The sequence below is a fragment of the Pristis pectinata genome, chromosome 3, assembly GCF_009764475.1.
Source record: "Pristis pectinata isolate sPriPec2 chromosome 3, sPriPec2.1.pri, whole genome shotgun sequence".
In the NCBI taxonomy this organism is placed as follows: Eukaryota; Metazoa; Chordata; class Chondrichthyes; order Rhinopristiformes; family Pristidae; genus Pristis; species Pristis pectinata.
The window spans coordinates 112,987,259-112,995,177 of NC_067407.1; positions in this window are offsets into that span (position 1 = coordinate 112,987,259).

Below are 7,919 nucleotides of genomic sequence, written 5' to 3' on the forward strand. Positions count from 1 at the left end.
CATTGTTCAAAGCAAAAGTGTGCTATCCCCAGGTTTGCTCTCCACTTCCTTGCTGGAAAGTTTGGACTCTAATGCAAGGTTGTTCTCCTCCATACTCCTTAACGGGCAAGCATGGTAGTGTAGTAGTTAGCACAACGCTATTACAGCGCCAGCGACCCGGGTTCAATTCCCACTGCTATCTGTAAGGAGTTTGTACGTTCGCCCCGTGTCTGCATAGGTTTCCTCCGGGTGCTCTGGTTTCCTCCTATATTCCAAAGACGTACAGGTTAGGAAGTTGTGAGCATGCTACGTTGGCGCCGGAAACGTGGTGACACTTGCGGGCTGCCCCCGGAACATTCTACACAAAAGATGCATTTCACTGTGTGTTTCAATGTACATGTGACTAACAAATATATCTCATCTCATCCATGCATACCAGTAGTTTTGGCAAGCATGCTCATGCAGCAACCACTTCATTGTGCTTACACATTGACATTCTTTGCAGGCTGCCTCATCAAAGTCTGTTGGAAAAGGATGGATGGTCCTGCTCCCCAGGTAGCAGATGCCTGGGGTTGGTTACTGCCAACCCTACCACCCCCACCCCCACCCGCCAACCAAAACCAAACCACCACTTGGTCGTGGGCCACTGCCGCCTACTCGCTCACCCTATCCAGATACGCAAACTAGAATTTAACTTTCATGAAATTTCAGAGTGCTGAGTTGAACAATGGTGAACCTCTCTCCGTGATCTTTCACTACTGCCTGGCCAGTTTGCAGATCTTGACTACCTGATGGGAGAAAGGGATAAGGGTAGAGTTGTGGTGAGGTGAGGTGAGGAAAGTAAGAGGTGCATGTTCACACCTACTGCAGCATGATAGGCAAAAGAGGTTGCAGGGTGAAAGGAAAAGCAGATTGACGTATGAGGGTACAGTCATTTCAATGGCATTGGCCCCACCAATAGCATGACCTCTGTCACAGTTGCATGGAATTTGGCCCGCAGGGTCTCATCCATAGGAATAGATGGTGCTCCTCGCCCACTTGTTGACACTGCCTGTAATTATGCATAAACCCTTCCTTCAAGAGAGGGAAGTGTGTTGTGGAGTGAAACTGAATGTATTTGGGTGATGTGCCTGTTATGGATTAATAGCTGGCAATGTGTGCAAGTTGCAAAATGCAGTGAGAGCCTTCCAGCAGACTGAGCATGAGTTTCTATTAACAAAGAATTTTAGGAGATGAGCGATATGGTATGCTGTATTGAACAATGTCTGAGGATAGTGGTGCAATTGATGAAATATTAAAGGTGAATTGACTAACCCTGAACGCATACATGAGATCATCAAACTTTCTGAAGCACTTCATCCAGGTCCTCAGGACTATATGCTGGGTATTCACATTTTGAAGCCCCTCTATCCATTGCCCTGGTGGTGTATGCCCAAATGGTCCCAGCCCCTCTAGAAAGAGGATATCACTCTTTCTCTCAACTTCCTTAACCGACATCTCTGGGTGAGCTTGGAGATCACTCCTTACTGTGATCTGCCATTACTGCTTGAACAAGTCATATTCAGCACTGGACTCACTCCCACAAGGGTAACTCCAAGTTGCAGAGGCTGGCTTCACCTGGTTTCAGCCACTCCCAAAATTAGCCCCACTTCTGAGGCTACAATCAACTTATAGTGGAGTTAGCTCTGGTGGGAAGGTACAATAATACAATGCAATAAATACAATAAAGGCAGCATTAACTTTACATGCTGTCAGCACCAGGTTGAACACACACAGGTTACTTGTATATTGCGATCAAGTGTGTTTTCCAACACTGTCCAATTTATTGACCAACATCCCTATTAAAGAGCAGATTTCTCACAAACTATTCCTCACTGAGGTTCAGGTTGGAAATAGCTCCCTGAACATTGTGGGCAGAATTTCTCCTCTGGCAAATGTTTCTTCCTCTGCCAGGTGTTTGCCTGATCTGCATGCCCTCTGCTCATCCTCCAAGTCAACTTGCATTCCAAGGGGAGTACTTACAGTATTAATGCACCCATGAGGGGGAAGCATTTGATTTGAGAAGATTTGAAGTCAGGAGAGAGTCCTTTAGTATCTGCCACATTGTTTCAACTTCCAACTCGGTATAAGAATAGAAAGCACTAACTACTTATAGATTGGTATCTATAAGTATTTATAGATTGGTATCTATAATTGGATAGATACATGGACGAGAGAGGTCTGGAGGGGTATGGGCTGGGGGCAGGTAAATGGGACTAGCAGAATAATGTTTCAGCACAGACTAGAAGGGCCGAATGGCCTGTTTTCTGTGCTGTAGTTTTTCTATGGTTTCTATGGTTTCCATTAATACTAACAGCCTAAAAAAAACATCCAGCAACTAACCTGCTTGTTAATGAGCCCTTTAGATAACATTGATTGGGCATTTGTCCTACCACTGAATGTATCTTTAATGTGTTAAGTTAAGAGAGAGCATTAGCTGGAGCAATGTTAACACCAAATCAGTGTTGCATTCTGATTGACATTATGATCTATCTAAGACATTGTAATGAGAAAAGGGTAATTGATGATCTAGTTGTTAAGGAACCTTCAGGCTACATTAGTGATAATATGACAGAACTTCAAACAAAAATTTAAAGTGTCTTAGTTGAATCTGACAGCAGGGTTCTAAATCTGAATAAAACAAACTATAAACAAATGAGACTTGAATTGGCTCTGATAGATTGGGAACTGCATTAAGTAAGTATAGGACATAGAACAGTACAGCACAGGAACAGGCCCTTCAGCCCATAATATTGTACTGAACTAATTAAACTGGTAATTAATTGTTTAACTAAACTAATCCTTTCTGCCTACACAATGTCCATATCCCTCAATTCTCTGCACACTATCTTTTAAACGTCTGTCATATTTGCCTCCACCACCATCCCTGGCAACACATTCCAGGCAACCACTATTGTCTGTGTAAAAAAACTTGCCTCGCACATCTCCTTTGAACTTACCCCCCCTCCCCTCACCTTAAATGCATACCCTCTAGTATTATATGTTTAAGGTAACTTCTGGTATGAAAGTAAACAAGCAATGAATAATACTTAAAAGAATACTTAATGCATAGTTTACATGTAATACATGTCCACCTAAGGGAATAACACAAATAGGAAACCTGGTCCAGCCTTGGCTATCAAGAGATATTATTAGATGAAAGGAAAAGGCTTATAACGTTTCCAAGATAAAAACAGTAAGGTCGAGGATTGGGAAAATCCCAGAATTCAGCAAAGGAAGACCAAGGCATTTGATAAGGAAAGGGAAAGTAGAATATGAAAGTAGTTTAGCAAGGAACATAAAAACAGACTCTGCAAGCTTCTAAACATGTGGTAAAAGGAAAAGATTAGCAAAAGTTAATGTGGGTTCCTTACAGATTGAGAGAAGAAAAATTAAACTGGGGAACAAGGAAATATCATCAGTGCAGAGGGCTCATTCTTCATAATGTACATCAACGAGTTGGATGCGCGATCGAGTGTAGTATATCAAAGTTTGCTAACAATACAAAGTTGGGTGGCAGTGTGGAGGAGGACGCAAGAAGCTTCCAGGGATATAGGTAGGTTAGGAGCATGCACAACAATGTGGTGGATGCAATATGTGAGAAATTGAAAGGTGTTGGGTTTCAGAGGGACCTGGGTGTCCCAGTACATGTATGCTTCACATGTCCTTCCAGGTTAATATGCAGGCACAGCAAGCGATTAGGAAGAAAAGAATGGTATGTTGGCTTTTACTGCGAAAGGATTTGAGAATGAGAATGTACTAAAGTGCTTGCTCCATAATAACTTGTGACTAGAAATGATTATTGGTAATAAAATTATTGGATGATGCCATTCCTCTGCTATTCCTGGTGAAATCATACCTAGAATATTGTGTTCAGGCCTGGTCTCCCCACTTAAGTTCAGGGAGCATTCACCAGATTGATTCATGGAATGGTTGGTTTGTCATATGTGGAGGAAGTAAGCAGATTAGACTTATTCTCCGTAGAGTTTAGAAGAATGGGAAATGATATCATCAAAACTTACAAATTTCTAATGGAACTTGGTGTGGTAGCTATGGAGATGATGTTTCCACTGATTAGGGTGTCTAGAACCAACAGACAGAATACTCCTGCTTCTATATCTCATGTTCTTGCGAAGTAGTTTTCTATTAGTGGTAGTAATTCATTCACTTATAAATATAACAGCTAATTATTTTTAATACCCTAACTTGTCATTCAAATCCAAGAAATCCCTGCAACTGTTTTCAGAGTTATTCAAGGAACTGTGGTTATTTGATTACTTGAGTAGTTTTGAAATTCTCAAGCAGTAAATTAGGTTACTATCATCTTTTGCAGGGGCAAGAAACAACAAGACACATTTCAGATTAAAAGTCATTTTACACAAGAATAGCTAAGTATTAATTCTTAGTCTTGTGCTGTTTTTCTTTTTCAGAGCTTTATAAAAGCACTTTCATTGTAAATACCTTTGTATGTTTTTACTGTTAGAAATATGACTATTAATTATTCACTTGTTAATGTTTCTGTAAATCTTAATAACATTAATTGGGCTTCAGTGTTTGTTAAAACATTCTCAAAGGTGCCTATGTGCAGACCCAACCAGTGGGAGTGATCTAGAATAAGTAGGAAAGTCTCAGAATTAACAATTGGCATCGATGCATGTGTCACTGGGTACTTAAACTGATTGTTAAGCTTGGGTAAGGTAACCACATACAGAGTTAAATAAAACCACATGTTTCAGTTTATAAATGATGATTATATACATGGAAACCAGATTTTAGCTAGGGACTTCAGTGCATGTATTTGGAAAAAGTGAAATATCAACACCCCTTTCTTAAATATAAAAATCAGTTAAAGGCTTTACAGAAAAAAAAACATAATATTAATGTCCTGGATCTTAATACAGTTTAATTGTGTATTATGAGTGATTGTGGATGGGATCTCTTCTTTTTTGGTATGGCACAGTTTTAAAAACTTAACCTTCAACTTGTCTTATAAAAGCTACAATAAAAGGCATGAGCAGTAATCCACATCTTCATGTTAAGTAATGAAATCAAGTTTTTAATGTCCGTTCACGATACTAGTTTGATGACAGACTTTCTTCCTCTCTTTTAATATTATATATAAAGAATGTGCCACAGTGAACTGTGTTATCAAAGGTATGACATTTGGATTGCGACATCTGGATACAAATTAATGCAAGACTTTTATCTGTAGATACCATCTATATATGAATCATTTCATCTCAGTGGCTTATAGTTTCCAGGTACACCTTTTAATTTTGTCAGTGAAGTGCAGTAATGATCCAAAGGAAAAGGACTTTTGTTTAAATTGTGCCTTTCTAATGTCAGAATGTAGCAAGTGAACTACTTCTTTAATACAATCACTTCTATAATGATAGAAATTATGACCATCAAATTGGGTATATCAAGATCCAACAAATACTAATGCATTTGTGAACAGATAATCTGTTTTTATGCAATTCAAGGGACAAATACTGGCCATTATCCCAGGAGGACTCCCAAGCTCTTCTTTGATTAGAGACAAGGAATATATTATACATACCCAAGAGGATCAGTGGATTCACATCAAAAGGACAGCAACGGAGTGTCAACCTGGATATGTGCTCAATCTCTGGACTGCTATCCAAACCCACAGGCTATTGACTCAGGTGAGGGTGCTACCACTGAGCCAAGATTAGTATATTAAATGCAAGATTTTACATCATTAAGTCTTATATGTCTTCTGTGAGTCAAAATTCTTAGCAGGTGACCAGAATCATGTAATTTACAATATCCTCCAAAGTCAAGGCTAGCAATTATTGTTGGCAGCATTATTGCACAAAATGCTCATTCAATCTTTTCAAAATTTCTTTCTTTGTTTCCTTAATGGATGTATAAAGTAACAAGGTCTCCAGTAAAATAGCTAACGGTGGATTTTGGTACAAGTGTTAGATGTCTGTATCACCAATAGGATTAGTATTACCTTATGTATTCAACTTCAGTGTGAGTTAGCACAATGAAACATAAAACTTCTGCATCTTTGCCAGTTTTCATTGCTAAGTGATGACACAGGGATGAAAAAAAACCAAATATTCTTTTACATTAATATGATAGATATTTAACTCTGAAACTAACATATGAAAATTGTAGTTTTATTTTTAAAAATCTGTAAAATCTTCTCCATGCGTAAAACTAAATCAACCACACCAACTGCAAAACGTGGTTGTGCTAGAATTGCTGGCAGGCTGCAAGTTGATTTCCACTGTGGCCACACGAATTGAGAGATGCCTTTCCATTGGAAAAGAGAAGCATCAACAGATGAGCTGCACAGATTATGTCGCTCTTAAAGGATAGTTACTGAGTATCATTAAAAAAACCTTACAAGCAGGTCATCTTTTAATTCCTTATTAGAGAACTGTGAATAAATCAGGAACAGGAAGGAGCAAATGTAAAAGGCGAAGATGAAAACAAACAGGATAGTATTGTGCAATATCAAAGTTTTGTATCTTCACAAGTATAGTTTGTTAACTATGATTTTTTTTTATTTTGACAGATTTTAGAAACTGTGCTTAAAGATTATGCATCAAAAATAATAGCACCTGTATTATTAATTATAAACAGGACCAAGAGAAGTGAACAATTTGAAACAACTCTGCTGTGTTCTGTTTAATTCAAACAGCATTTACAATAAGTAAGAACATTTCGGACATGAAACATATCCATTACAATAGTAGGAATTACAAGATTAATCTTGCCCACTGCCTTCCAGCCCTTTGAGGTGCAAATATTAATGCAAAACATTATTGGAACTAAAGCAAAGTTGTAGGGGTATATTTTGTTACACTTGATAAAAAATACTTTATTTCTAAATTTAAATTCCCACCAATTAATATGGTGGTGATTTTTTTTGCTACCAAATCTCAGGAAACATGGCTGAAAGCAGGGAATAGCAGAATACTGCCCAATCCCCATGGGCTGCTGATGGTGTTTCTTGCACATTCCACAGACATCAAAATTACATATTTTGATATAAGTACCTTTTTTTTTGTTCAGCCAGCCGTAGAAGCAAATTTCAGAGCAAATCTGTTTCCATGTATCAAGCCATCAAATTTTACAGATTGGGCTTGGAAGCAATGTTCAATGTCTTTTTAAAAAAGAATCTTTCTGATGCTGCATAGCAGTTAGGTGCTATACAGTACACATAATCAATGTGATAATACATCTGAAATGTTTTAATCAAGGGAAGCAAGCAAAAAGTACAAAACATATTGTAAAACGGGAAAATACAACAGTGTAGGATATAATTCAATTATGCAGTACATCAAAAGGCAAGATATGAATATGTTGGACAGATACTGTGTAATTTGTATCTTAGAGTATGGCTTTGAAATACTAATGAATTTGAAATTGCCAAATAACCTTGTATTGAGACGGACAGAAAGGACAACAACAAATCTGGAATTGACTCACAAGGTTTCATATTGAGAAGAGAGTTGTCTTGATGTCGGGACAAACACAATAACTGAAAGCAGGTAGAAGTAGTTTGTGAGAGAGTAGTGTTGGTAATGGGTTAATGCATGGGATAGAATTTGTGGCTGAGTAAATGTCTGACTATAGAAGGGAAGAAGAAAATTTGCAGGGGTGATCCAATTACAGGGGAAGCAGAGTGGTTATGGTTCACTGACTAGTGTGCTCGACCTGGAGGAAATATTTCTGCTCCTCCTGTTTTACAGGCATTACAGCATTGGTACGTTATGGATTCATCCCTTCTCCTGTCTTTTCACCTGCCATGTTTTCCATGTTCTGGGAAACGAGGATCTCCATGGTTAACAAAATGAAGGCACACGCCCTCTTTAAAATGTGTGAATAACTCAACCACTTCCAACAGCTGAGTTGGTCACCCA